Below are 10,733 nucleotides of genomic sequence, written 5' to 3'. Positions count from 1 at the left end.
GAGTTTATAAATGGAAAAGTGATTATGATTTATTAAAAGGATAAAAAGCATACAACTTCTAGACTGAATATTTTGGAATAAGATAGAATAAACCATTTTGTGAATACGACAGTCTATGCCAAAGTTAAGCTGGAGTCACACAGCAATAAAGAGTATTTATGCTTGTAAGACCACAACAAATGTCATGCATGGTTATAAATTGTAAATATTAAAAACATTTTATTCACATTGATTAAATATTATAATCTTTAGGGCAAGTAAGTTTAATCACTTCACTTTTCTTGGATTGTCACAGGCTATATGGTAGGTAAATACAAAAGAGAAAACAAAGGCACAAACGGTATATAGTCAATCTGTTACACTGAGTCATATTAAGGACAAATTCACATTTCCATTTAATTGACTAGGTTGGCTGTCACATAATTGATAATTGGTATGCAAAGTGTTCAGTTTTTTTATATAGTACAATTGAGGGTTTTGCCTTAAAATGAAGATATAAAAAATAATATAAATAATTTATTTTTTGCATATACTGGTACAATAAATTGTTGGCAGTTCATTCTGTCATCATGGTTTATTCATTTTATGTAATTGAAAATTTTTCTTCAGGGTATGAGGTATTTAATTTTTATTCAACCATAAATGTAAGCCATCAGGACAGCAGCTGCTGTACTTTAGTAGAGAGAAATTTTATGTTAAGGTTTTTATTTTTTTAACATTATTTTTACCCTCCATATTTACTCAATAAGTTGTAGCTTTACATATATTAAAATCTTTCCTCTGAGTTAGTTAAAGTGAAAGTGGAAACAATTATAACAATAATTCAACTTTTTACAAATGCAGTTGAGGATATTTATTTTCTTTTGATCAGATTTTTTAACATGTATGTCTCTACCCTACATTTCACAATATTTATATACAGCTAACTTTTGCTAACAAATCAATACAATTGTGCTTTAAGAATAACAAAAAAGACTTTGGTTACCATCACACTGGAAAAAATATATGGATTATGACATTGGAAAATAGAGAATAGATTCATTGTTGTATCTTATTTTGGGACATTTAAAAATAGTTCATTAATTCAGAGCATCAGCTAAATTTCCATCACTTAGTCTTTTACAATTGTCTTTAATCTTGATCAGTTGGCAATGCAGAAATTGTGATGGTGACATTTTATAATTAAGATCATGATTTGATGGTTAAGATCATGATTTGTTACTGAGGACGGAAGCTATTTATTTCTGATTTCTTTTTTAAAGTAGCGATCATTATATAGGTTATTTTTCTTATATCTAAGAGTGGTTCTAATATTAGCCATGCTATCTATTTCATGGGGAACCAGGAGGCTTTATAGGATAAGAACTGGACTGCAAATCACAAGTTCTGTGGTTTGAACCCACCAGCTGTTCAGAGGGAGAAAGATGAGGCTTTCTGTTCCTGTGAAGAGTTAAAGCCTCAGAAACCCTATTCAGGGACACTGTCAGTCAGAACCAACTCAATGGCACTTAACAACAACAATCTATTTCAGGGGTCCTGGACTGCTAACCACAGGTCAGCAGTTCAAACCCACCAGCCACTCCTCGGAAACCCTATGCAGGGTAACTATGAGTCAGAACTTAACAACAACAACAACGCATTTCAAGGAAAATTGATGGCATTGTGCTACTAACCACAAGTTCTGTCGTTCAAACACACCAACAGCTCTATGGGAGAAAGATGAGGTTGTCTGCTCCTGTAAAGATTTATCATCTCGGATGATATCGCGTCACTATGAGTTAGAATTAACTCTATGGTAGTGGGTCTGGGTTTATCGATTTCACATAATACTATCTTAATTCAACTCATTCTTTCTCCTCTGGTTTAACAAAATATGAACCTCCTAAATCTCTTTTTTTCTAGGCTTCCATATGTAAATAAAACATTTCTATTCATTGTTACTAGAATAATCATATGAAGAACTCTCATTATTTTATTTCACTACTTAAAAGCAACACTAATAATTTTCCATAACCAACTCAATACCAAATCAAATCACTGTTGATGATTCAATTCTAATTCATAGTTACTCTATAGAATAGAGAACTGCCCCAGAGGGTTTCCAAGGCTGTAAATCATTATGGAAGCAGATTGTTACATCTTTCTCCCTCTGAACTGTTGGTGGGTTTGAAACTCCAACTTTTCAGTTTTCAGCTGAATACTTTAACCACCATGCCACCAGGGCTTCTTAACCAACCCAACAACAGCCATGATTTAGAATTTGACAATTCAGGTTTTTAATGATTTGTTTCCAAACTACCCAGCTCATTCTTAGGCTTTGCAATTTTATCTCCATTCCTGCAGGGTCCAAGCAAACGAGAAATTTTCTTACCTAAATTTACCTGTCTCATTGGAATAGATAACATATTCCATAATCTCTGTATATCCTAATCGTTGTTCTTAAACGCCGTTAAATCAGTTCCAACCCATAGCCACCCTGTATAGGGTTTCCGAGGAGCAGCTGGCGAGCTTGAAGCACAACCTTGCAATTTAAACTGACTTTGCAGTCCTGCGCATTAATCCACAGCGGCGCACTAGGACTCCTTAACAGCAAATGTTTATGTCAGTTGAATCGAATACCTACCATGAGTAAATTGCATTTGCCCCAACCCTATCTATGTCCTTTTACTTAACATTTTAAGTAAGACATTAAGAGATTTAATATGAGGGAGCTTTCAAAATGTTTGTGGAAAACTTGATTTAAAAGTTAATGGATTCTTCCATGCACTTAAAAAAATCCCTAAACTTTTATACACTTTGCTCTTGAGGAGATAAAGTGTGCCTAACACCTGTTTATGAGAGACAATCTTACTTGTGTTTACAACTCTAATTTATATCATCTGTGGGTTTTAGAAAACATCAAAATCCTAATTAGTTAAATGTGACCATTGGTTACAGGTGTCCCAATTACTTGACAAAAGCAAAATAGATCTTCTTTAAATGAACCCATCATAATCCTAGACCAAAACTAATTTCTACAAATAATTTCCTGATAAAATTGTTGTTGTTGTGAAGTGCCTTCGAATTGGTTCCGACACATGGCGGCCCTGTATAGGGTTCCCAAGTAGCAGCTGGTGAGCTTGAACTGCCGACCTTGCAGTTCAAACGCTTTGCAGTCTGACGCATTAACCCACAGGACCACGTAAGTAACTAATAGTCAAAATGTGTTCTGGTGTGGAGCTTTAGGACAAATACTGGACAACTAACCTAAACGTCAACAGTTCAAACCCACCAGCTACTCTTCAGAAACTCTTTAAAGGTCAATATGAGTCAGAACTGACGTGAAGGCTCTTAACAATAATCGAAATATCTTAGCATTTATGAAAACTAGTCACCATGACTAGTAACCAACCCTGTCTCCCTGAAAAAGGCAGCAGAATCAGATAAGTAGTGACTAAATACAAGCATTATATGAAATTTACAATTACTACTGTTTAGTTAAGGAGCTCTGGTAGCGTAGTGGTTACGAATCAGGCTGCGAACCTTAAGGTCAGCGGTTCGAAGCTACCAGCTGCTCCGCGGGAGAAAGATGAGGCTTTCTACTCCCGTAAAGATTTACACCCTCGGAAACCCTGTACAGGGTTGCTATGGGTCGGAACCGACTCAACAGCACATAACAACAACAACAACAACTAAATAGTTGTTGTTGTTGTCGAGTCGGTTCCAACCCATAGTGGCCCTGTATAGGGTTTCCGAGCTGTTGCTGGTGAGACTGAACCGCCGACCTTGTGGTTCAAACGGACTTTTCAGTCCAGAGCATAAACCTACAGAATAGTAAATAACTGGTGTGACACTGTGGAATAATACACTGGAACGCAAGGTAGGCTTGAACCTCAGGGTCGGTGGTTCAAATTAACCAGCCGCTCCAAAGAAATTCTCCACAGGGTCGCTATGAGCCAGAATCTACTCAATGGCACTTAACAAAAACAACAGTAACTGAAGAAAAAAAAAAATAAAAACAACAAAACTACAAAGTTTTACTGAGAAACTTCGCAAACAAAAATGTAATACTTACCAAATAGAATTGCGCAGATCGAAAACCCAAGAGGCGCAAAGGTGCAGGCTAAAATATAGACGGAGAGAGATTGAGTAAACTAACTTGATACTCAGTTTTATAGATTCAAATGATGTAAGAAAGAGAAGAAATATTCCATGGCACACATTAATTAACTTCAAAATGCAACTCCAACATTGAAGAAACTGCTAGAAAGCAGAAGAAAGATAGTAAAATACCTATTTAACTATGAGACAAAGCAATTGACAAACAAGAATTCTGCATTCAAATGAATTTTTTTTTTAAGACATCTTACATATATAAACATGGGAAGAATTTTCTTTTTCAGCTATAGAATTGTTAGTTGTTGTTGTTAAGTGCCATTGAGTTGTTTTTGACTCAAAGCAAGGGTACCCTGTACAGTAAGTTTGAACTGCTACCCTTGTGATTCAAACAAACCTTGCTGTCCAGTGCTTTATCCTACTGCACCACACCATTAAAAAATAATGTATTTTAAAGAGACAGAAAATGGCTCTACATCAAAAGTATGCAATGTAGAAAGAACTGTTTTGCAAATTAAGTGAGAGTTCTAAGAAGAGGAAGAGAATAGATTGTATTCATACATCTAACATTGTTCCTTCTAGTCTGTATGCAAGCAAATGTACAAAGTCTATATATACCACTTAAGGCCAAAGTTTCAGAAATGATGGGAAAAAAAATCTGTTATGCTTTATTTGGAAGCACTTCTAAAACATGCAGATAAAGAGAATTTAAATGAGAAGTTTCATCCTCATTCAAGAAGGGAAAAGATATAATTTAAAAAATCCCAACAGAGGATTGGTGTAGCTTTTTAAGGCAAAAAGCCACTAAAGAAGTAACCTCATATCCTAGCACTCAGACTTCTGAAAGATTGGAATTCACAAATAAATATAATATTTACTATGATCTATTACCAATTCTTCTTTTATTCCACAGTGATTTTAGAATGCAACTTACCCTTATTGTCTTTTTGCTCATATTTTTTTAATTTGGCACCTAAGTATATATCCTTTCATAGCCCATTTAATATATTTTTATGTTTTAAGATTTATTATTTACTTATGTTTTCATTTTTATTCCATACTGGATACCTTCTGATTGTTGTTGCTATGTGCCACTGAGTTGATACCAACTCATAGCAACCTTATGAACAACAGAATGAAACACTGCCCCATCCAGGGCCAACCTCATAATCGTTGCTGTGTTTGAGCCCATTGATGCTGCCACTGTGCCAATAATCCATCTCATTGGGAGTCTTCCTCTTCTATTCCAATCCTCCTCTTTACAAAACTCAATATCCTTCTCCAGTGACTGGTCCCTCCTGACAATATGTCTAAAGTATGAGAGATGAAGTCTGGCCATCCTGGCTTCCAAGGAACACTCTAGCTGTACTTCTTCCAACACAGACCTACCTATTTGTTTTTTGGCAGTCCATGGTACTTCTGATAGGGTCCTTCAATTAAAAGAGTATATCCAAATTTCCCAATTTTGCATTGACAGTCTAACACAAATGAACCAACTCTTCTTATGTTCTTAAACAGGTAATCTACACCAAAATACATATTCCGTATCTTCCTGAAATACGGGATTCTTATAAAGTCTGTCAAGTAAATAAAAATGAGTGACCAGTCAGCACTAGTAGCAATTCTGTTGTTGGTATTAAGTGCTGACGATTAAATTCTGACTCATAGTGACCCTATATAGAGTTTCATAGGAGAGATTGGTAGGTTTGAACCACCAACTTTTGGGTTCAAACTAACCTTGTGGTCCAGTGCTTATCCTACGGTGCCACACCTTGTTTTTGTTGAGAAGTGCCGTTGAGTCAGTTCCAACTCATAGTGACCCTATATAGGGCTCCCAAAGAGCAGTTGGTAGTTTGAATTGCCGACCTTGTAGTTTACGGTTCAGTGCTGATCGCACAGAACCATACCAGGAGTCCACAGTGCCACACACATAATAATGTTAATTGTATAAAAACTTAAGAGGGAAAGAACAGTATCAGGTACAATTTCTTTCATTGACTTTCCATATTGGGGAGTATACAGTGATTTACTCAGCAGGGCTGAATGTCAAAATTTTGGACCATGGAGCCTACAAATTATTAAATGAGAGGAAGCACTAGCTCCTCCCTGATGTAATCAGGAGTTGAAGAGAAATCCTTTTTTGACATTGCAACATTGTGTCCTCCAACACTAGTCTGCTAAGTTATCATTTATGGCTATGGTAACAACCTCTTTGGCATGAGTAAGGTCTGTGCTCTAAGCTTTCAGGTTACAGCTACATCACACGATGTAAGAGTGGCTTCCAGGACTAATCTGAATATTTTGCCAAATTAACAGCATTACATGCTTACATAGTTTCCATGTGCATTTTCATGACTTTTCACTATATGGGGCCATTTCTCTGTCTAAGAGGCAAGTTTGTTAGATATCAGTATTAGACAAGTTAACTTTTATCCTCATTGTTCATATAATTTTGTGAAAGCTGAACTCATATGCGTATTGTCCTACCCATTGTTTCTAATGCATCTAAATCTGACCACATTAAACCATCCAAAACCTTCCCCTTGTTCAACTAGGTGCCTAAAGCAGTGTTTGCCAATGGTGACATTTTGATGCACTGATATACTGAGTATCATAGAAGACAGAAAATTAGAGCTGAATTTCAAATGGAGTTTTGGAAATTGAATATATCCTTGTATGATACAGCCTAACAGGAATATCATCTTTCCAATCCTAACATAAAAATGTTGCAGACTTTTACCTAATCATCCTTTAACACTTTTGTCTGGAATTTAGCAAACAATACTTTTTCATATTTTTAATATATGTACTGTTTTAAAAACTCTAAATCATATTATTTAAGTACAGGATAAAATTTGTTTATGTCCTTTCAAATAACTAGCAAATTGCTAGTATCGATATATTATACTAGAAAGACTCAATCACCTTTAAAATAATACAAGTAAATTAAGAAGATAATATGCTATAGATTATTTATAAGTATGCCAAAACTTGTTCACTGTTGTTTTTGTTATGTGCCATCAAGTTAGTGCTGACTCACAGTGACCTTGTACAGTGTTTCCAGTGAGTGGCTGATGAGTTTGAACTGCTGACCTTGAGGTTCAAACTAATCTTATGGTCAAATGCTTATCCTACAGTGTCACACAAACACTCCAATTGTTCATTACTAGATACTAGGTTAATGCACTGGACTACAAAGTCAGTTTGATCCACAAGGTCAGCAGTTCAAATTCAGCAGCCACTCCTCAGAAACTCTATACAGGGTTGCTATGGGTTGGAACTGACTTGATGGCACTTAAAAGCAACAATGAAATTACAATATATTGGCTGTGCTTTTTAAAAAATATTTTCTTATTTTGCTGACAATTCTAAGATCTGCTGTCCATGTAAAAACAATATATATATACATATAAATATATGAATAGTTGAGATTTTTATTAGTTCCAAAGTGGTCTATAGACATCATTATTAATCTATAATAAAATATAATCAAGTTGTAGTTGATTATAGATTAATCAATAATCAACTGATTTATCCTAGGTAATTTTATAATTCCTCTGAAGTTTTATATCCTCATTCAGAGTGATTGTTGTGGTTGTCAGGTGCCATAGAGTCAGTAGTAATTCATGGTGTTCCTATGCACAACAGAACTAAATACTGCCCAGTCCTGGGCCAACCTCATGATCATTGTTATGCCCGAGCCCATTGCTGCTGCCACTGTATCAATCCATCTCATTGGGGGGTCTTCTTCTTTTTCTCCTACTCTCCATTTTACCAAACATAGTATCTTTCTCTAGGGACTGGCCCATCCTGGTTTCTAGGGAGCATTCTGGCTATACTTCTTCCAACACAGATTGGTTTGGAAATTCATTGGGTAGTCTGTGATACTTTTAATATTCTCCTCCAACATCATAGCTTAAATGCATCAATTCTTCTACAGCCTTCTTTATTCACTGTTCAACTGTCACATACATATGATGTTATTGGAAATACCATGGCTTGGGTCAGGCACAACTTTGTCCTCAAACTGACATCTTTACTCTTCAATACTTTTAAGTGGTCTTATGCAGATTTGCCTAAAGCAATACGTCATTTGATTTCTTGACTGCTGCTTCCAAAAGTGTTGATGGTGCATCTGAGCAAAATGAAGTCTTTGGCAGTTTCAATCTTTTCTCCAGTTATCTTGATGTTATTTACTGGTCCAGTGGTAAGGATTTTTTTTTTCTCTTTACATTGAGGTACAACCCATACTGAAGGCTGTAATCTTTGATCTCATCAATATTTTAAGTTCTCTTAACTTTCAGCAAGGAAGGTTGTATCTATCATCTGCACATCCCAGGTTGTTAATGAATCTTCCTCTAATCCTGAGGCCACATTTTTCTTCATATAACCCATCTTCTCCGATTATGTGCTCAGCATACAGATTGAATAAGTATGGAGAAAGAATACAACCCCAGCGCACACCTTTCCTCATTTTAAACCATTCAATGTTCCCTTGTTCTATTTTCACAACTGTTTCTTGGTCTATATACAGGTTCCTCATGAGCACAATTAAATGTTCCAGAATACTCATTCTCTTCAATGCTGTCCATACCTTGTCATGATCTACACAATCAAAAGCCTTTATGTGGTCAATAAAGCACAGGTAAACATATTTCTTGTATTCTTTGAGTTCTGTCAAGAGTGAGTGTAAGGACCAAATTCAAGTATTCTTTAGATTATAAAATTATTATGTGAATCCATCTTACTAATTAATTTAATAGTGCTAATATTATTCTAAGAATTTCCTGGCTTATTCAAATGGTTAACTTTTCAATTATTAGTTGAAAGGTTGAATTTTGAAACCACCCTGAGGTGACTCAAAAGTCAATCTGTTTCCAAAAGGATACAGTATTAAAAAACCTATGGTGCACTTGTAGTCTGCACATATGGAGTTGCTATGAGTAAGAATCAATTACATAGAAATGACTTTGATCACCAAAAATACTGTGATATAATTGAAAATTTTAGTGTTTTCTTGTCTACATTCCAGTAATGTTAGAAAACATGTATGTCCACCATCAAAATTGGATTTACAGGTAATGAAGGTAAGTTTGAGATAAAAAAAAAAAAAGGAAGGTAAATAAAAGCAATGGTTATGTGTTCTATATTTTATACTCTTTGCATTTTCAATACTTTAAAATGAATGGTAAAAAAAGGTACCCATGAAGACAACGTTTAAATAGATTAAATAATCCTAACAAATAAATTCATAGGTTTATTGCAGTTTGCAGTTATCTTTTTGGATTTGGGGAAAATGTGGTGGCTGTGGAGGATAAGCACTGGACTGCAAACCATGAATTCAGCTGTTCAAGGCCACCAGGCACTCCAAGAGATAAAGATAAGACTTTCTGTTCCTATAAAGATTCACAGCATTGGAGACACTACACAGGGTGGCTATGGGTCAGAACTGACTTGATGGCACTTAACAAGAGCATAGGATTTTTAAACAACATTTTAATTGTTAAAGCACATCATATGGTATGTAATTTTAGCCAATAACTGGATAGGAAAAGCACAAAAATAATTTACATCATATATTCATTGCAATTTAACGTGTTACATATAATAGTTTCATGTTTTAAAGAATCATGTAACGTAGACAGTACAGAAATTAAAATTCCACTTCTACAGGATTGAAAATGGTTGACCAGACTCACACAGATAGTCATGCTGGTCACAGAAGAAGCAATAGCTTCTTAATCCTAATTGGATGTTCTTTCCATAATTTTCCCACTGCTAAGTCAAGTGTGACAAATCTCAGGCTTTTCTTTCTTTACCCTGTTATGTGTCAGAAACCTTACCCATGAGACTTATTAATTCACATTAATTAATCATTAACTAGTTTTTAAATTTGGAATTAATTTAAAATATTATTAAGGGTATTAATGAAACCAGAGAACTAAGTAAAAATACTGGCATAGATGAACTGGCTGAAATTTTATAAGTTTTAAGAATTCTGTATCTTAAGTAAAGCAACTCAATTATAACTAATTTAATAGTTTATGCTGTCTTCATCATCTTAAATGAAAGTGGAAGGAAATGAACTAAGCATATTCATTGTTCCTTTTGAAATTATTCTTTAGCTACATAATTCAATTTTGTAGGATTTTTTGAAAACAAGAAATATAAATTAACTGACAAATTTCTTCCTGAATTTCTGTTCCTTAAGCACTGGGAAAAAATAATAATCAGGTAGAAGAATTCACATTTTTAGTATTATTTTATTATGTGCTTTGAAGTTAAACAGAAAGTTGTTAGTACACCTGAAGTTTACTTCTGGGTCACTAGTTCAAGTAAGAATCATATTTCCAGTGTCAAATTTTGTAGCATGGGGGATTCTCTGTTGTTCCTTACTTGGTCTGCTTTCTATAAAACATCACAAGTTTAATAGAGATATATGAGTCTAGAAAGAAAGAAAGAAAACAAGAAAGAAAGAAGTTATATATATGCAGAGAAAAAGACTAGAAAATTTGTTTTTTAACTAACCTTCAGCTATGAAACTTAGAAAACTGACATCATTGGATCATAGTTTAAATTATGACAGATACCTTCAGCTCTGGTAGCATAGTGGTTATGAATTGGGCTACGAACCCTAA

This window comes from Chrysochloris asiatica, unplaced genomic scaffold (genome assembly GCF_000296735.1).
Source record: "Chrysochloris asiatica unplaced genomic scaffold, ChrAsi1.0 scaffold00108, whole genome shotgun sequence".
NCBI lineage: Eukaryota > Metazoa > Chordata > Mammalia > Afrosoricida > Chrysochloridae > Chrysochloris > Chrysochloris asiatica.
This window is presented reverse-complemented; position numbering follows the sequence as displayed.